The sequence below is a fragment of the Pseudomyrmex gracilis genome, unplaced genomic scaffold (genome assembly GCF_002006095.1).
Source record: "Pseudomyrmex gracilis isolate BER0280 unplaced genomic scaffold, ASM200609v1 scaffold_139, whole genome shotgun sequence".
Lineage (NCBI taxonomy): Eukaryota > Metazoa > Arthropoda > Insecta > Hymenoptera > Formicidae > Pseudomyrmex > Pseudomyrmex gracilis.
The window spans coordinates 250,966-271,794 of record NW_018020723.1 but is presented as its reverse complement, the minus strand read 5'-3'; the positions used below and the strand labels follow the sequence as shown (position 1 = coordinate 271,794).

Genomic DNA, 20,829 nt, shown 5'->3' with positions numbered 1-20,829 from the left:
GTATAAAAAAATTTCGCTGTATTACTCGGCGTGTTAATACACGCGCCGATTTCTTCAACAACACGAAAACGCCGCAGCTCGAGTTTTCCCGCCCGAGGTTTAACCGCCAGCGAGCGATGGCGGCAAAAGTCGTCGAGATTAGCGTACGGCCGGATTTAGGAAGTGATTACTCACGATGGAATTTACTCGGCCGGAAAACAATGTTTCTAAATTTATACACAACGCGCGCTACGCGATTTCCTCGTTTGAGTTACCCCGCCGAAACCGCCGAGTCGTTGAACGCGCGCGCGCGATTCTCTTTCCGCTCACAGTGTGTAACATCTGAGTCTCCGCCGAGTGACATTTGCAATATTTTTACGAAAGAAAATAAAACATTTTATTTTTATATCGCCTGGCTGTGAATTTTGTTGAAAAATTGCAGCGTTGTTAGAACATTTAACAGAGAAAAAAAAATATACATAAAGCAAACGGAGAATAACAAACGTGATGTTTTTTTTTGTTTATCTTTTCGTCCTGTCGCGTGGGGTGACAATAAGACAAATAAGATTCGGAGGAAGCGCGCGCGCGCGTCGAAACGCGAATAACGGGAATAGTATTCTCGGACGCGGAGCCGCGAGACAATTCATGGTTGTCGGTCGACGACAGAAATCTCCAAGACGACAGACTTTTTCTCCGAGTCTGCGCATTATTTAACGATATCTTCTTCAAACAACGATGGCTTTATCACGCGAATAATATCTCGTACCAAAACACTTTTATATATATTTTTCACTTCCAAAGAACTCTCAAAAAACTCGAGATGCATATATGGTTCTTCGATAAAGCGAAAAATTATTCAAAAATCTGAAGATTTGTTCTAGCTCCGTCGAGAAGAGATGCTGCTTTTCGTTTCGCAGCAAAATGTGTTTTTACCAGCGCAACTATTTTTTCAAATGTAAAAGTTTCGACTTCCATGTGATCTCGTATGATACTTTTAGGTTTTCGCTATGAGCCTTGAACAAACAAGCGTTTCCGACGCGAGATGTCCCCCGTACGCGGAACGAAACTACCTTGCTGGAAAACTATATAAGACGAGAAACCTAAGCAAGAGAGAGGAATTGTGAAAAGAGAGACATTCAGAGGACAGGACGGTTCCCAAAGAGAAGAAACGGGAGAATAATAATTCCGTCAGCCACGCTCGTTTCGTCGCTCCCTCGACGCGTTTTCACACACCTTCTTCTCGTACCTCGTAATTCTCGTGCTTCGTCTCGGTATCGCCGACTCGAAGAAGACGATCGCTCCTCTTTCCGCGATATAATTCAAAAATATATCTCTCGTCAACCAAATTTCCCGCTCGCGACGTCTTTCTTACGCAATTCTTCTGGCGCGGATCTATAAAAATATTTTTTTTAATAACAAAAAAAAAAGAACCTCTCTTGCGCTACTCAATATCAGTTAGCGACGCGAGTTGTGGTCGCGACTGGATAATGTCGCGAAGATTCTGCGGTCTGAGCGGTTTAACCATCGTCGTACCGCGCATTCCGCGTGCGTGCGTGCGTGCGTGCGCACGCGTTTCGTCTCGTCGCTCGCGTTATTATAACGCACGGCCGCACTATTTATACAAGCGCGCGGCTAATTCGTTTTCTTCGCGTTCGTTTTCGACGCCTCGCGGGCGCGGGAGAAGGATTTAAGATGTTTCCGATCAGTGACAGCGAAACGAGGCGCGCGAGGCTTGACGCTGCAGAGAGAAAAACACATATATCCTATCGCTCTCGCATCTATACCGACACGTACTAATTAGTCGGATATAATCCGCCAAGAGTAACGATCTGTTCTCGCACGGGGAAACCGAACAAACGCGAGTCGAGATACGAATCTCGAGAGAAAGAGAGGAAGAGAGAGAGAGAGAGAGAAAAGGGTGGCTTCTACGATTGTAGAAAGCTTACCATCAATACACGTCGAAATTAATCGATGGTGGAGGGTTTTTACGCTCGCCGAATGTAACGTAAAATTATAATTTACGCATTTAATGACTCTCTCTCTCTCTCTCTTCTCTTGAAGAGAAATAATACGATTGCACCTTCGTAATCGCGGGATTTATGCGGCGGCGCGCGCGGTAAATTCACAGATTCCATCGCGCGGAAAGGGTCGGGAAAAGGATCTGTTTGCTTCTTTTTTACAGGAGAGAGAGAGACACGCTATAAAGATTTATATTTAGAAGGTACGTGACGCGACAAAGGCGCTTGCTTTCAGCGTGTCCTAGATAAATCTTTAGGTATGTGTCGCGCGAGCGCGCGATGCGACCACTTAGGATTCAACTGTAAAAATAAATCAATGAATCATTCGCGGAGAGTGCGAGAGATGAACGAGTCCTCCCCCTCTCCTTTCCGAGTACTATACGCCGACGAGTTATCTCGCGGCACGCGCGCGCGGTCCATTAACGACACCGTCGATTAAGTTAGCGCGCGAGCGCGCGAAAGCTCTCGCGCGTTCCTCTCCCGAGCGGTGGAAAGCACGCGCGCAAAACTCTCGATGCGCATCAAAGAAGAGGTCAAAGAGATGAGAGTGAGGAGATTGCGCGAAAACAACGTTTGCGCGTCTCTTCACGCACAAACAGCGAGAGCACATAAATCAAACCGGGCCGATGGTCACGTGAGAGAACGAGTTTCATTAATTCGACCGTTTAATAATAGGTATTCCGTGAGGTCTATGCCGTGAGGTCGAGTACGATTAGGCGAGTCATCGCGGCGTTCTATAAATAACAGGCAGAAACAGACATCGCCAGAGGGTGGAAAAGGGAGACGCGCGCCGAAGAACGCGGGGCAGAGGGAAGAAAGAGAAGAGAAGGAAGAAGAAGTACCGAGAGGGAAAGGCGGCGCAGCCAAGCTATGGTAATCTCGGCTGGTAACCTCGGCGACCAACCATCGCCGTTCATGGTTCGCGTCGGTTGTCTCCCGAGGGAAAGGAAAAGGTGGTCGTCGTTCGGGCGACACATGTCCCGAATGTGTTCGGGACGTAATACGAGGGGGACGAAAGAAAAATAGGAGTAGCGTGCAGAGATGACGACCCCGGAACGTCGGAATTACCTGGGTGCGTGAAATCTACTGTTTCACACAATTGTTTCAATAAACGCAAGAGACCTTTTTGCGGAAAATATATCATACACATGTGTTTAGAATTCATGTTGTTTGCAAAAAATAAATTTTTTTTACAGATCTCTTTCGGAGTCCTCCAGGTACTTAAAAAAAAAAAAGGTTCAATTGTCCCCGAAAGAATTACATTTTCGGACCGGATTTTATTCGAGCAAAAAAGATAAAGTATGAGAGGAGTCCTTCGCTGTCGTCTTTACGTCTCGGAACGGCGCGAAAATTGTGCGTCCGCGACGCGCACGTGTGCGTTATACGAACGGAGCGCATGCATGCGAACGACGACGACGACGACGACGACGACGACGATGACGACGACGACGACGACGACGCGATGCATGCGACGAAAACGCGCGCTCAAACGAAGAGAGAACGCGCGCACGAAAGAGACGAACGACCACAACGTCGACGAGAGAGAAAGAGAGCGCGAGGATGAAGGTGCCGGGAGCGCGGCACTAGTAGTAGTGGGGCCCACCGAGAGTTTTGCCGGTGATCACGGCACTCTCTCGACGCGGCACCTAAAGCGCGTCGATGGTGGGGAAGGCTAAAGCCAACGAGGGGTTGCGGAGGGAAACGAGCGTGGACGAGCGGTTATTTCAAGCGACGGGCTCTTCTGGCACTTCGCCCCCGAGCTTTCCTCGTGCTGCACCATCCTCCTCCTGCGTCGCGGAGAAGTAGTAGAACGCTAGCCGCCCGCGAGTAGTAGTAGTGCGTCCCGTCGTCAGTGTCGCCGCCGCGACGCCGCCGCCACCGCCACCGCCGCCGTTGCCGCCGCCGCACTTGCGCCTCGCTCCGTGACTCGGGGAAGCCGAGTAGTAGTAGTCTCAGAGCGCAACGAGCACCGCGAGTGTCCGGACGCGCGCGAGTTCCCGAACCGATCCCGTCGCGTGACAGCGAGCGGCGCCCGGCACAACTTGTGCGTCGAGATCGAATTCTCATCGATCTGTCGAAATTTTCATGTATGATCGCAAACAAATAGAAATCGATTGACGATTTAACGAAACGCGCGAACAACAACAGTGCCCCCCGCGAAATTGCAGTGACGAAACTCGAAAAAGTGACGATTACTTCCACAGGAGGGGTGAAAGTCCTCCTCCCCCGGCCGGTGTTTGTGAATGAATGAACCCTCCTCCTCCTCGGTGACAGAATCCGGAAGAAAACGAGAGGAACGTTTGCGGGATCCACGGGGATCTGGAAATCGCGTTTCTAGGAGATCCAGTGGAGCGGCGACCAGAAGAAGCGAGAGAAAAAGAGGACGAGAGAGGATGGAACGCTCGTGAAAAAACGAGAAGCGAAGAAGGATCTGTAACGCGCGAGGCGACGCGACGCGACGCGACGCGCCGACGAGCGTCGGCCTGAAATAACAGCGGGAATGCGCGCACAGTGAATCAGCGTTCGTCCGTTCGTTCCGCAACAAACCACGCGCTTTTCTTCACGCCACCCCTCTTTCTTCTCTTCGTCCTCCAACCCAACGATTCCGCGTTGCGTTGTCGTTGCGATCGGCTCCGGTATATGCTCTCTCGGCGGGGACAGAGAGAGAGAGAGAGAAAGAAAGAAAGAGGAGTAGTACCCCGGAGTCTCTTCCTGAGAGAGAACGGAATTGAGAAAAGCCAGAAGCGCGCCAGAGACACATTGCCAAAGGCAGGAGCGAGGGGAGCGAGTAAGGGGAGTTTTCGAGACGCCGTCGAAGGAGTTTTCTCGGAAGGAAGATCGCGGACGTCGCAACACAGTGAGTACACAAGCCCGCGCGTACTTATAGATAAAGACACGAGGCGTACGTGTCTGGGCGGATCGTGTTGTCAGGATACTCGGTGAAGCTGAATTAAACGGATATCTCACGTCACGCGGCACGAAGTTTGTCTTACAAGAGATTCACGCTTAAAGAGTATAGGTTACTAAATTTATCCGAGCAAATCTCTGCTCTCGCGAACGATTCCGAGAAATCGTCGTCGCAACGAGAAAATCGCAAACTGCAATATTGCAAACGCAAAACGATCGATTTCGAGGAAAGCGATCGTTTTCAATCAAACTTGGAGTATCAACATGAAAATAATTATCGAATTTACGATCTTTGCTCACAGCGCGCGAAGCGCTGAACGACTTCGGTTTATTTCCGAAACTCTTTTCGTCTCAACGATTCGTCGGAATTGCTCGTTTGCAAAATTTGTCGAAAGGAAAATTTATAAAAAATCAAGTAAATAAATAAATAAATTTTGAATCCCAGTAATCCGTGATTGCGCATATTTGCATTATTAAATACGCACAAATTGGTATCGCGAACAAATAAATAAACACGAGCGATATATAGCGCGAATTTATGGCCGCGCGCCGAAAAACGCTTTGCGAAGCTATAAGTTACCGCGCAGAAATGCGCGAAAATGCATCTGCGTCATTCGGGAGAGGAAGCGGCTACAAGAGGCAATGACGCGCGCCACGTATCGATAGGATAGGTTACGAGGTTTTTACTTGCGAACACACACACAGTCGCGGCGGGTGCGCACATGCGATAGTTGCGGGGAAGACATCGTTCGGGAATGCAACTTTAATTGGTATTGCCTCGTTGGACGATTAAGCGGACTCGTGCCATTTATTTCCCGACGCGATCGATTGCGGATGCGCACGGACCGTGTCTCGCGCGCGTTGGAAAATTTTCATCCTACGCAAACATTCCCTTCCGATTGCATTAAAATATTGAATATGTTAAAGATAATTATTAGTTGTATGTATATATATAAATATCTTGGAGACAGAAAATAGACGAGATAAAACAACAATAACAACATTGTTCAGACACTGAGTAAGCAATTAAACAAATCTGAACCTTGAACCTCTCTATTTTTCTCTCTCTCTCTCTCTCAGGTAGAACTTTAATAGTCCTCCTTCTCTTGTTTTTTTTCTTTGTTTTATTCTCTGCTTGAAAACGTTCGTCTTCGTTCCTTTCATTGATAATGAAAGAGCGCGCGCACGCGCAGGTAACGATTAAGAAGCGCAAAGGCGATCGGTCAATCGATCGACTAATTAATTTAGGTCGGGAACAGGATCCCGCCGCGATACAAGCTCGCGATACACACACACGATCTTTCTTCGGGATTTTTCGCAATCTCTCTTTGGTGGTTCTCTCGTTGTGGTTTCCGTGAAGAAGACGCGGTTTAAAATTACGCGGAGATGACGTTCGCGCCGTACGAGGAGATTAAAAATTAACTTCGCAACCACACTCGGTGCTACCTACGAGAGTCGTGCGATTAATTCGATGAGCTCTCCACGCGTGCGAGAGACGCGGCGAAGTTCATCCTTACCGCGCGCGCGTCCCTTCGTCCGCCGCCAGACCAGGCGGCTTATTTAGCAGGCGGGAGAAAGGAGAGGTAATTTATTCCGGCTTTACTTAATCTCTTTCCTCGCGCGTCTCGACGGTCCGAGAGAGAGCCGAGCTTCTTTAATCCAAATTCCAGATCGAGAAGAAGGAACGAAACCAAGAGAGAGAGAGAGAGAGAGAAAGAGAGAGCTCCAGAAAAGCGCGTCTGTCGTGAGAGATCTCCCCCGACGATGAATCAGATTATCTTTCGGAATAAATCGTTGGTCTCGCACCATCCCTCGCCTCCCCCGTGATGATCACTTACCGCGCATTTTTGGCCGCCACACGTCGAATACTTCGTAGAATAGCGATGTTTCGCCCGGATGTGTTTAATTTTCTCGTAAAAAGTTTGTCGACAACGCGTCGGCGATTGGCGCCGCGTTGCGAGTTACCCGAACTTTGCGCGAATTTGACGCGTGTCGCTTTCGATTTTCTTCTTTATCTTCCCGGTTTTCGAACGAGGCATCGAGAATAAATAGCGAAGGAATTAACGCGCGCTTATCGGGTTCCGGCGAATTTATGTACACCGAGCACACACACAGGCCGAATGGACTGGAAGTGCCACGAGAAATTGTCTCGAGCGAATCACAGTGACGGGCGAGTAACAGTGCTCGCTTCCGGTGTTTACACGAGCAAAACGCCTCGAGCGAGCAGGTCCGCACGAACGATAATATACACGACGTTAGAGATGAATTACATATGTGCACATTTCTTCCTCGCTGTCCCTCTCCGCATTGTGTTTGCGATCGCGTGCGCTTTTCTTAACGATATATGCGCTGCTGTTCTTCCCGTAAAAAAATTATACACTTCCAATAGAACAAAACAACCGACTCCGAGAGTCCTCTCTTCTCATCAAACGCACAATTATCATGTGTGTGTGTGTGTGTGTATGAAATTTAATTCCCGAAACAATTACATACAAGATTGTTCTTTCTCACGATTGTTCTACGTACAAATGCGTGAAATTTGTTTTGTCGAACAAATAAAATGAAATTTTTGTTTTGAAATATTTTCTTTCCCCACGTGCGAAGAACGAGTTTTTTAAATTTTTTTTTTTTTTTTTTAAAGCGAATCTCCTTTATTCGAATCCATTTGAATATTTCCCCGAATGCATTAGTGGACGACTCTCGGCGTTGATTTGTGCGTTTATCCGCGCGAAAGTCGAAAGCGTGACTGGCGTCTTCTCGATGCAAACGTCCTCGAATAGCGCGGAGATACCCATACACAACGTGTGTGCATAGTGCGGCGCATTGTACGCCAGTTTTCTCTCGGCCCTTCGTCCTCTCTCGATCGTCTTTCTCTCTCTCTCTCTCTCTTTCTTCGCGTAGGAACGCGCCAATGTACTCGCGAAGAATTTGTTTCATGAATGCGAGACGAGCGAGCGAGCGAGCGAGACGAGGACGATTCGGGGATGTGTGTCGGAAAGCCAGAGAGATAGAGAAAGATGACGAGAAGTGAACGAGGTAGGAGGTAGAAGGAGCAAAGTTGCAAGTAAGCTCGTAAGAAGCGAGGCTACGATTTATTTGACACATCGCGCCGACCGCGAGCAAGCTAGAGTGGTTTATTTTATAAGACCAGATTGCCGCCGGCCTCGCACCGCCGGAATAGAATAATGAACGTTTTCTCTCTTTCCTTCGTGGCACACAACTTCGACCGCCACCGCTCTCGATTCCAGAGCGCGCGGAATATCCCTTCTTCCTTCTCGCTCTCGCCCTTCGTCATCGAAGTCGAGTGTCGTTCAAGAAAGAGCGTGCGTGACTCCCTCTTTTCCCGAGCGAGAATAAAACACGACTTCTTTCGCGCCGCGAGCGCGTAAACGGACGGAGAAGAAGATTTAGGTAAATCCATTCGCGCGATTGTCAACGCGATTGTCAATTGTTGTTGTTTCGACGGAAAGCGAGTTTCACGCCGGGGAATCGAGACTTATTTCTCGACTTTGTACGCCGACCTTTGTCTCTTCGCGATCGGAAAATCGTTTTTAACGCAGAACACCGTTTTTCTCTCCGCAGCCGGTTTTCTCGCGGCGGCGATCGGTCGTAATCTTATTGACCGCGTGTGTCTTTCGTCGTGTGATCGAATTAACGATAATGCCCGTTAAAAGCCAGTTACACACACGAAGATCATTCTTTGACGCTCGCAGAGAACGCAACTGGCTAAATCGCTCGATAATCGCGACAAAGAGACGGGGAATAACCAATTACACACTCGAGAGAGAAGAGAGAATATCAAATAAGAAACTTACCGGTCGGCGGAATGATGACTTTTTTTTTTCGACGTCCGTCCTTCGCCGAAGAGATTGACGAAGTGCGAGAACTGCCTTGGGAGGAGGCGGCACGGCACAGTCTTTATATCTTCTTGCGCGCGGCGAGCATCGGCTTCTCTCGCGATAATCGCGGTTTAAATCTAGAAAACAAGAAAAGCTACAATTAAATCTTCTTGCTCGACAAATTGTTATTTCTGCCTCGTATAATCGAGATCGATATCATAGTAGAGCGGGTTTGTATTAAATGCTAATTGAATATATCAAAAAAAAAATAAAATAAAATAAAAAATAAAAAGACACGAACAACCGAAGCACAAAGAAAACCGAACGATGTTTCTTTGCTTCGAGAGCACGCTCGAATATATTTCATTTTTCTTATTTTTCGAAGGTCAGTCGGCGAATCGAGGCAATAATCTGTGGACAAAGTTTTACGTACTCGCGTCTCTCACCCACGTCAACGCGTATAAATATTGCCGTTTAATGCGTCAATGTATTCCGGACTCGGCGTTACGAGATTTGCGACGATCACACTCTGTGTGTACTGACGTTGCCGCGAAATTTATTAATAACCGCCAGACACGCACGCACGCACGCACAAATACAAATCCGTATTTATATATTTACGAAAGCACACAGCAACGCCTTCGAAATGGATTCTGCGAAGAAAAACTACCTACGCGCGCGTTTAAACAACACGTCGCGTCTTACGCTTTTTGCAATAAAATGAACATAGCGAAATGGTAAGTAAATACGCGCGACGGGAACACAAATTACACTGACACAAATCGAGACGCGAGACATCGCAGTGTGTCGAGAAATATAATACACGCTATTGCGAAAACTTTTTATTGGCGAAGATCGAGGCGCGCGATCGGGTCAGATATGACTACGCGGAATCAAGATTTCAGACGATTAATCGCGACACGTCAAGTTCGTATTGAGACTGGTTCTCCTTAATTGTGAGTCAAAGCTGTGCCGCTCATAGAAAATATATCTCTCTCTCGGTTTACCGACACGCGATTTAAAAAAGTATATTTTTATTTTTCCCGACATCAAAAAAGTCAGTTTTTTTTTTTCTAAATCGAATTCTTTGTCCAACAATGACAGCGTCGAAAAATCCGCTTATGTCGAAATGTTAGAGAAGCGTTGCACTACGGACTGCATCTCGTTCCGGTCGAACTCGGGACGACTGCGAAATCGAAGTGTCAGAAGTGGCGCGTAAATTCGTCACGTTCGTTCGCGGTTACCCGCTTAAACCGACCGCTAATCTTCTTCAAGTCGCCGACCGTCTTCCTCGCAATCGCCGTCGAGAGATTGTCTTTTTCGCGCGCATTTCCGCCTTCGACGATTCTCGTTTCGCGCTTCTAATCGACCGTCGTTTTTAGTGACGCGCGACAATGAACGTTTCAATCTCGATGTATCTAAAGAAGTCGTTCGTTTTTTTTGATCGGCTTCGTGTAATCTCTCGTCGAGACAATATTTCAATCGACATTGTATTAATCGCGGAATTGAGCAGATAATTTTTATGAAAAACATCGGGAAGAAAAGAGAGATCTCGTAAACAAAGAAAATTAAAATAAAAATAAATAAGAAAACATATATATAGAAATACAATAAAAATAAAATAGAAATAAAATAGAAATAAATAAGAGAAATAAAATGACTTAAAAAAAATCGAAAGTTCGGATGTTCTTTTTTTTCATAACAACGAAGCGCTACAAAGTAATTTAATCCTAATTGAAGTTGATAACAAAAACTATGCGAATAAAAAAAAAAAAGCACATTTCTGCCTATCCTGCGAACTCATTCATAAAAATCACAATAACAAAGCGAAGCCTTGATGTACCTAAGCTAATTGCACGTGAAGAAAGAGAGAGATGGGGCAAGTATGCATGGCGAAATGAATTTTGCGCCGTCATAATTGCATGCAAGTCAATATTTATGGGAAACTAACTGACTACAGCAGTACATTTAGATGAGACTGATTGCCGCTTGTATATACGCGCTGGACACGAGCGCATTAACGATTTTTATCTCAATTTGCTAATTGCCACGCTCGCGTTTATGTACGCGAGGTTTCGTGTAAGACAAAACGTGTATGATGACTTTATTCGCGACGTTAGATAGAATCACCGGAGAGCGAGAGAGAGAGAGATGATGGACCGAACGGAACTAATGAGTCACGTTTTTTCGAATCCGAAGCGTACCGAATTACATTTTATACTCGAGAAAGCACACATTGCGCTCAAACGTAAGATCGAAAGGCCTGAGAAGAATTTTTAATAACGAATAATAAATGTATATATCATGCGCGAATCACAAAACCGGATACCTACTTATTAAATATCTGTGTGTTCATTAAATTAATTAATTATTTTTCTAGACGCAAGACCGAATAAAAATTATTTTACCGGAGATCGCTGATATAGATAAATAAAATATTCGCTTCGGTTTGCGTGCGCATAACACAATACAGAGAACACATTTGCGCGAGTGTACTAACATCGCGCGATAAAGTCGAAACGTAATATGTATCGTGGAATTGTATTTCCGCTCGTCGCAGGTAGTTTGTTCGGCTGAGAAACGCTTCCTTCCTCTTCTCTTCTGGTGGCGAAGAAATACGAAAAGCGCACGTACAACGGGCGCCGCTAACGAGAACGGGGAATTACACACGTCGCGTTGTCGGCGCGAGGCGAAGAAACTGTTACGACGTAACAGGTTATTTGTTCAACGCGCGCGGTTACAACGGTGGTAGCACCGCGCTCGGTGGTTGAGAGAGAAAGAACGAAAAGGAAGAGAGAGCGGGAAGAGGAGGAAGAGAGAAACTCCTCTCGATACTTTTCATCGACAGGTGGATCGTGTCGGAGTTTGTATACGCGCACCGGCTGCGCGCGAGACGCGCACGAGACGCGTGCCACGGTGACGATTTGACGATAGCTCGCTGCTGCCTCCTTTTTCCTCCTTGAAGTGATTCTCAAGTTGTCTAATCATCGCCTTTTCATCTTGATTACATAGACGCGCGCGCAATTTGTGCGCAATCAAAATATTACTCGCGAAACGTCATCGCGCGCATCTCAATCACAAAAGCTCGGTTTACATCTAAGTCGCAGATCGCAAAACTCAAATCGCACGACGAGTCGACCGATTACACATCAGCCCACGTTCGGTCAATCGCCCGGAATTTAAAATTTTAACGAGACCGCAGCAGCAAATCGTACAGCAAATTATATTAACATTTACATGTTCGTTTTTCACCGTGAAAAAAGATTTCGCGAGAGAGAAAAAATAAATTGCGTTATTATTATTGTATTCGGTAGGGTAATATGATTAATTTATCGCCGGTTACCTTCAACTCAACTCGTGGGAGGGATAATTGAGGTCTGAAGTGTCCATATTTCTCTGGCGCATTTGCTTAACGAACGCGCGCTCGTAAAAATCTATCGCGGTCCGCTATTTAAAGGAACATTTACTCGGGGATGCGCAATAAATCGTGAAGAGAACCTTTTGTCAGCGCGGCAGCAACGGCAACGGCGGCTGCGGCTGCGGCGGCGAACGGGAAGACAGGCCTTATGCACCTACTCACGGGGGCTGATAATGCGAGTCCCTAATAGGTTGACCACATAATAATACCGGCCGTGCGCGCGGCGGAGCGCTGCGATTAAGAGGAGGAACGAACGATTCTCCGGTCCCACGTCCCGTTTTCTTTAAGCCTTAAGTGGTCGCGTGAAAAAGAGAGCGAGGTAGCATTTAGGATTAAGTGTAAGCACAAGAAGGAGATTCTACTCGTCGAGTGGTGGCTGAAAGCTGGAGACGAAAGAGAAAAACGAATAAGAAACGTGTCGGGAAATAAGAGGAGGCGATGAAAAACGGCCGCGCGTATACGAAATTAATTATTATATAATATATATTATAATATATATTATAATAATTTGTGTATTATTACACTATTATCATCGTCGATGTTCTTATGTTGTGTATACTCGTTTCTAAAACCATACGTTTATTAAATTACTCATTAACTCGTAATTAACGTAATTACTCTAGATTTAGGCCTGTGAAATATAATTTTTGTCGCGAAAATTTGTGTGTCGACAACAGACGCGCGCAATTCCAAAGGTTCGCGGAGATCGGACGAATCTCAAAGAAAAGAAAGAGAGACTCATCAATCTCTGGACCTCGTTGCGCTTGTTCCGCCAATTACGTTACGACAATGCGACGCGGTTCATGGACAGTAAACAAAAGGGGACTGCACCGACTTATATATATATTGTATATGTGTGTACAATATATATATATATATACATATATATATATATATATATACTGTCCGTAACGCGCGCTTCCCAGAATACATCGAGAGAAGGGAGCGCAACGGACGGGGAGCAATTTAACCTAAGGAGAAGACATCTGCGAGCTCGAGTTCTTCGGTGTCTTCTTCGTTCGGCTCGTTGTTTGGGAATGTTTATTTTTCAACAATTTTATTATCGTTTCATATACGCCTCACGCGCCTTTATGAACTGACGGGTCTTCTCTCTTTCGAAGCCGGTGGAAATTTTTATAAGTTTGTCTATTTACGCTCTTTTGTGTGTGTGTGTGTGTGTTACACACACGAGCGTGTGGTGTGTATCACACGTGTGGTGTGTTCGCGTTGGTTTCCGTTCGGCTGCATTATGTACCGAGCACTCCGCGATCGCAATCTCGGGCGCGTTGATTGCTAAGCAATTAATATCTTAATAATTTATGCGACGTAACATCGCGTTCGCGAAACGATTCGTCGCGTTGCCCGCAACAATGTTTTTTTTTTTTTTTTTCGTAAAGCGATAAACCGACAAACAATAATTCGTTCATTAATCATCATTAACGATGCGTAAGAATCACCCTGCGGTGGAGAGTTGGCAACGGGAATAATGAGACCGTTCTGCTCCAAGGAGCCGTGCCTCTACCCCCTAATCTTGATCGGCCATCGAGTAACACGGCACGACTACCAGATTTTTCTTCCTAAACGAGGATCTCCGTGTCTTAGCGTGAGATCTTATCGGTCTCGGAGCGAGTGGCTTAAGGCCCCGAAGAGAAGGGTCTGGATCGTGTCACGAACGCGTTTATACTCTTCTCTTCGGGGTGGTAGAGCGCGAGAGAGAAAACGTATTATCCGCTACCGCAAAGCGGAACGATCTGACCCGATCGATCGTTCGGAGATGCCGATCTCAGACAGATATGTAATATGCACAGTCGTCGCGGAAATTAATTTTGCGTAGTTTGTTTGTTTGTTTGTTTTTTTTTTATCTACTTTGTAGCGTATCCTTGACTTTCTCACAAACATTTCCACATCAAATATTCTCCGAATCATCGTCATTCGAATATGACTGATCGAATTGATGATTCCGAGAACTTCGTTGACAAAGAATCGGATTCTTTTCTTCCCGTTGCGTCAATCGACGCAATTCGGCGTTACAATGCGCGCAGCAGCACCTCCGAGAGAGAGATCTTCCGATTGAGATTGCGTGGCGATGTTTTTTTTTTCCCCCTTCTCTTTGCTTCCCGATAGGGACGATATCCATCAAACGGAAATTACAGCTTTATATGCTGAGCGCGCGGGCGCGGAAATAAAGCAGAAAAACCGACATCTGAGCTCACGCTCCGAAAGAAAAAGAAAAAGAGAGAGAGAGAGCTCGGAGGTGCGCTTGTTCGAGAGAGATCCCGCGTGCGAAACGAACGCGCAATCTTTTCTAATTATCTCGTTCCACAAGCGGGAATTGCGAATCGTAATCGGATATGCTAATGAACAACACGGAGGAAACGTAACGATGTTAACCGCGTTTTTATGTCGCCGCGCGCCCTCGGGCACCACCACCGCGGTTCTCGCACCGACGCGTCCCTTCTTCTCGCTAAAACGGCGCAATTCTACTCGTTTGCAGGTGCGTGACGCAATGCGTCTTCTTGTACATACACCGCCAACCAGCCAGCCAACGAGAATCGCTCGGAGCGATTTCTCCATGGCCGGAGTGGTGGCGCGTCATCGACATTGTGTTATCGTCCCGTCCGTGCAATATTAATGGCAAGCTGGAAGATTTCTTAATTATCGTTGGCAATCGCGACTTACGCCGTGCGTCGCCTTCTAATGAGATGCGGGAGGAATCCCTCCCGAGTAATAACGATAATAATGCAATTTGATTGAACGCACGTAAAACTCAGATAAAATATAAGATTAAGTCGTAAAGTACAGAGTCGTGCGTACGTACGTAAAAGATGCGCGCGCGTATGTGCACACAGAAATTATACACGCATGAGCAACGAGATGTAAGAGAAAACAAAAACAAAAAAAAAAAATTGAGCAAAGTACATAGTGGTTTGTAATGTAAATCTCTCCGAGAGGCGATTTACTTATCGCGTGATTGCGTTTTGATGAACCAGCTAATATAAATTTTCAATGTTTGCAACAATCTCGAGATAACCATCTCGATTTATCGTGAGTCTCCGACCGAGCATCGCGGGCAACTCTTCGCTTGACATCATCCTCGCGCGGAGCTCGTCCGCGCGATACTCGGCGATAAACCCCCTAACGAATAAGAGGGTTCTGTTCGGGCGATTGGATGTGAATTTGCCTCGCGGCGGCGCATCGTCGTCGTCCTCCCCGACTTAATCGCGGCGCTCTCTCCGACGTCTCTTTCTCTCGTTATACCTGCCAACTACCGAATCCGTCTGTTCTTCGCACGCGCGCTTATCTCTCGACGTCGGGATACACGGCAGCTGCCTTTCCGCCACCGAGACGGCGGAGGAGGAGGAGGAAAGACGGCGCTCGTATTTACTCATTCAGAGAAGAAACCAGTTTTCGTCGCTCAATCGGGGTGGTCCCCGATCGAGCGACGAAATCGTTCCGGCGACGCGTCGAATCGCGAGCGAGATAAATCGCGGCCTCGTTACGCGAAATAAAGAGCCGACCTGTCCCCATTTGCGTGGGATTTCAGGTTGATTTGCACACTGATTGGATAAGAATGACCGTCGTAAATCGGGCGCGACATCTCCCGCGCGAAAGCGGATTTTTACTTTTTTTTTTCTTCTTTGAATTTCGCCTTCGAGAACGCCGCAATCCCGATCTATACGAGGCTTCGCCGGGATCGCGCAGTTCGGCGCGATAACATTATAGCGCCGAATACGGAGCCGTTTTACGAACGACGTCGTAACGTTCGCCTCTTGACACTAATAACACTCGTCAAAAATAAACTCGCGATCGTCCACAATTAAACTCGGGATCGTATTCCCCCCGACCTCGAGCAATACGCGCTGAGAATTGATTCATGATTTGTACGACGAGCTGGTATGGGATCATTCATCGTTACTCGACCTATTTCGACTTCTCGTGAAAATTATTACGAATTATTTTAGCTCGCAATTTTTCTTCGCTTCGATGATCGCACGCGACACTTTATTACGTGACTATATTTCGATTAGATTGTGTGTATATTACGTAAAATTTTGCAAAAATAATTTGACACATCTTCTTTCGCGAGATTGTAGAGACACGTGTCTGCTAGATGTTGGACGATCGAAAAACAACGGCTCGTTTTGTGATGAAAATAATTTACCGGCGCTTCGCTATTGGAGCAAATCGAGATTTATCGATTCGCCGGCGAATACGTGCCGTTTCCATTGGCTTGGGGAGCGAACGTGAAACCACCGACAGCCAAAACATTTCTAAAATAGATCGCGCGCAGTAATGCGTATCTAGGCCATATTTATCGTAGAACAAAAACTCTGGAGAGAGGAAAATTCTCTCGAAACGTTCGATTCTTTTCGCGGTTATTTTCCATCGCGAAAACAAAATATCTAGAAGATTAATGTGTTAAACAAATGTCTCTAAAAACAATTTTCAATTCAGACTCATATATTGAGAAAACTGACGCGCTCTCTTGGTCCACGCTAAATTTCGACTCGGGTCGCTTTCGAAGCGGTTTTTCCAGTTTTTCTCTCGCGAGTGTTTTCCCACGGGAAAACTTCGCTTCCCCATGAACCTACGAATCGTTCACGTTCCACGGCGCACGTCGTCGGCCAGTGTGACGATGAATCGCTCATTGTGCGGCGTTATACGTCGAGGAGCCGCCGTATATAAGTTGCGCAACATGTGGGCTCATTCTAAACCAATCTCGATCCAATTTTAATTCCATCGTTCGAAGCAAGAAACGCACGGCGAAGACAAAGTTCTCTCTTCTGTTCAGACAAAAATTCATCGCAAGACAATCAAAACAAGAGAGTCATTTGGAAAAATTTCCGACGCATATTTACCTCGCGTTGAATCTTCGTTTGATTGATTCGAGCGCGCACACACACGTGCGGCAAACGTGTATGCGTTTGCTTTCTAAGATTCATCGGCGAGATTCGGCAACGCGCGCGAAAGAGACGGAGAGTTCTTTATCGACGAGCGATCTCGTCGGGCGGGGCATTGTAAACGCGTTCACGTAATTCAGAAAAGTACGTGTCCGTTTTGTGCGTTGAGAGAGAGCGTGTAATGCGCGCGCCTCCGACGTTGCAGGCGGCAAAGTTGACTTGTTGCGTTGGCGGCGCAACGGAAATACTACGTCGCGATTCGCCACGACGCCGGAAGCGACGCACGTGCGTCGTCGTTTTCGTAATTCATTCTGTTGTTTTCCCGGAATCCATTTAAGGACGCGGCGCTACACACACACACACATATACGTGCTTCATTAAAGAAGTCTAAAAATGCCGCGCGTCTATTCGGCACCGCGCGAGGTCCTGTGTCCAAAAGAGACGCAGGTTACTTTCAATTGGATTTAATTAGAAATAAAATTACAAAACAAAGCGCGGTAACAACGTGTAGCGATCATCAAACTTGCAAGCTAGAAGAAAAAAACATTTTGTTCGAAGAATCAATACCGAATAAAGATGATCGTTTGAGCAACAAGATTTTAAGACCCACGCGCTCTGGAGGAATCTTTCTTTCTCATTCAATTCCTCAATTTATTCGACACATGTTGAAGAAAAAATTTATATATATATCCGGATTACGAGGACGCGAATACTGTCGGGTCGTTCACCGATTCCGCGCGATTGTGTTTCCGTTGGGTCAAGAACAACGCCAACGCTTTTGCGCACCTAGTCGTCATCGTGTTAAAACCGCACGCGTGTAAGAATTAACTTTCGCACCTTTCGAATTGCCGATATAAAACCAGTTGGCCGAACGATTCTTGGCCGAGAGAATCCGCATGTATCCGATCGTGAGCGGCGACGATAATAAACAGAAGACGCGCGATAGAACAGAGAATATTCTCTCGCGCGAAACATCTTCATAAGTATATACTCTCTATCGCGGCAAAGAGGTGGCAAATGCATACGATTATCGCCGGAAGAGAAATGCCGATCGTCTTCTCGTTGAGGTTCTGGAAAATCTCCAGCGCGATTATTACTTTTACTCTGTTTTTTTTTTTTTTTTTACTCTTTTGAAAAAGAAGAGGATAAGCCTACGATGATTCCGTTTAATCTCTCTTCCTCTCTTTCTCTCTGTCTCGCACAAGTTGCGACGATGTTCTCTCCTCCGTATTGCCTTCCTCGTAGACCTCTCCTCGGGGTCAAGAGACGATTTCTCTCTCTCTCTCTTTCTCTCTCGCCGATCTCTTTGTCTCTTTCTTTCTATCTATCTCTCTCCTCGTCCCTCTGTCGCCTCGAGTTATATACCCGTTCTCCGCCTCGTCACTCTCTCGCGCGTCGTCCATCGTCTCGTCTGCTCAGGAAACCATCCATTACGGAGATCGGTCGGCGTATTTAGTGACAGTGCGGAGTGCGCGCGCGGGTCGCAGAGTACGAGAATCGGAGAAAAGCCGGCCACAGGCCGAAACGAAGGAGCTCTCGGTGCGTACCGTACACGTACACACACCCACATCGAGAGAGACAGTAAGGAGGAGACACACTTGCGATGACCGACGCGACGTAAAGCCGCGCGTTGCGAGGCACGCAAGCAAAGAAGAAGAAGAACGACTCGCCCCAGCGTGAACGCGCGACGGCACGCGATTTCTAAGTAGTATAGGCGGTGTATTACGCGTTCCACAGCGCGCGCGGCGAACCGCTACGTTTCGCGCTACTCGCGTGCGCTCACGAGACGTGTTAAAAAGACCGAGAGACCGTGCAAGCGCACCTCTGTAGAAAAAAAAAAAAAGAAAAAAAAACACTCCCGTTAGAGTTTCAATTTAATTCTCGTTAGAGAAAATAAACGGACGAAATTAAAAAACAAACAGAGGAAACAATTATGTTTAAATAAAAAACGAAAGTGCGTGCGTTCTCGTTTAGGACTTTGAAATGATAATTAACATTAGTCGGTCAGACCTCGCACGCACACACGCACACGGATCACGTATTGCCGCGTAGAACCGACGCGCGATTTCGAGAGTTTTATTGCTGTTACAACTAGCGATAATTAAGTCAGACACACGAATGAATCGCGACAACGGCGTGATTTATACATCTTTTTTCGAGTACTCACAAGCATAAGGCGCCGTTCTGTTCCGTCCGAAGCATCCGCGATTAAAAAAGTGTGCCTAAGCTCTGCTCGCTCGACGACCAGCAGATGTGTTTCGTGTACTCGGAGGGAGACGGTCGCGAGAATACTTTCCCGAGATGAAATCCGTGTGGCGGCGGTTGCGGCGCGTCTCGAAAATGAATTTTTGAACCCGACCCGGTGTCACGGTGGCGACAATTGCGAAACAAAAAAAAAAAAGAAGAAGAGTCGGTTTCCGCGGTTTAAAGATCGTCCCCCTGAGACGCGCGCAGTGACTCTCAACGGACTCTTCTTCTTTTTTTTTTTCATTTGAAGAGACGACGTTCTTCGGTTCTTCTCTCGACTGGTCAAATATTTGCTCCGCGCGGTGCGCGCGAGAGATGCGTTTGCTCAAATTTCAAATGAACAAATACAAGTTAAAACTGAACAAACGATTGTTCATTCCGGGCAGTTCAGCTAGCCAAACATTTTGTACTTCGCGTTCAACGTTTTTCAACAGAGATCAATTTTCTAGGAACTCTCAATTTCCACATGTTCATTTCTTCCGGAAAATTTGTATCGCATCTTGCTCTTTATCGTCTTATCATTTCTTTGTTCACGTGATAATATCTGTGATAACATCGCAGCTTACATTTATCTCGTGTGCGCGCGCGTGTGTGTAAACATCCGTAACTTTTTAGTCATCATCATATAGAAATGCGATAATAAACACTTATCAGAAGGTAGATGTAAGATGAAATAAAGGAAGTCAAAAGAAGATTTTTCATATTAAAGCTCACGAAGAACGAGAGAAACAATACCTCATACTTAATAAAACACGATGATATTATAAATTCACCGCCTCGATTCTAATAAATAAATATTCCAACACCGTGCCGCGTACGCGCTTCCTTATTCCACCAATACCTCGTTTCTCTTCCGAAAACATCGCACGTATATCTGCGCGCCTTTTATTATTCACGCTACGGCGACGCGGCCGTAGAGTATCTCCTCTTCGAGACTTTCTTACTCTCTTCGCGCCTCTCATCTCATCAAACGTGCGTCCTCGCGCCGAGATAGGAACCGAGATGAAAAAAAAAAAAAAAAAACAAAACTCTCGCACGCGAATCGTAAATATTCCACAAAAGTTTTTTTTTCTCGTCTCTCTCTCTCTCTTTCTCTCATTGGTCTATTTCGCGCTGACGAAACTAGCGCGTTTCGAAAAAAAAATAGATAAGGTAAACATCGACGATTGATGATATTATACAAAAACAACAACGTTTCAATGGTTTTCAAACGCGCGCCCGGTAAACAAAATAATATTACCGTGAGATATATAAATATTCTAAGAACGCTCTTGCGCGAGCAATTCTCCTCCTCTCTCTCTCTTTTTCTTTCGCTCTCTCTCTCTTCTCTCCTGTGTTTTACTGCTCGTCGAAGCTTCGCACGTTCTCGCGAAGCGTATCTCTATGCACATCACGGGAGTATCGCTGCACGACGATCGCAAGTGACGAGTTTAAAATGGTTAGCACCGGTAAAACCAAACACGGTCGAGAATCCCTCGCGACGGTCACCTCTCGAAAAAGGAACACCGCTCTGCGATCGA

At 46.4% G+C, this 20,829-nt stretch overlaps 1 protein-coding gene across 4 annotated transcripts in view; it reads left to right on the top strand.

The window, feature by feature from the left end:
- Window positions 1-4,460: 4,460 nt before the first annotated feature.
- LOC109857010 (fibroblast growth factor receptor homolog 1-like) overlaps window positions 4,461-20,829 on the top strand; it is a 38,660-nt gene continuing 22,291 nt past the window's right edge. For all 4 annotated transcript variants that reach the window (XM_020432843.1, XM_020432842.1, XM_020432838.1 and 1 more), the window contains exon 1: window positions 4,461-4,854. The gene's annotated coding sequence lies outside the window, so the exon portion shown is untranslated. The remainder of the gene's footprint in view (window positions 4,855-20,829) is intronic.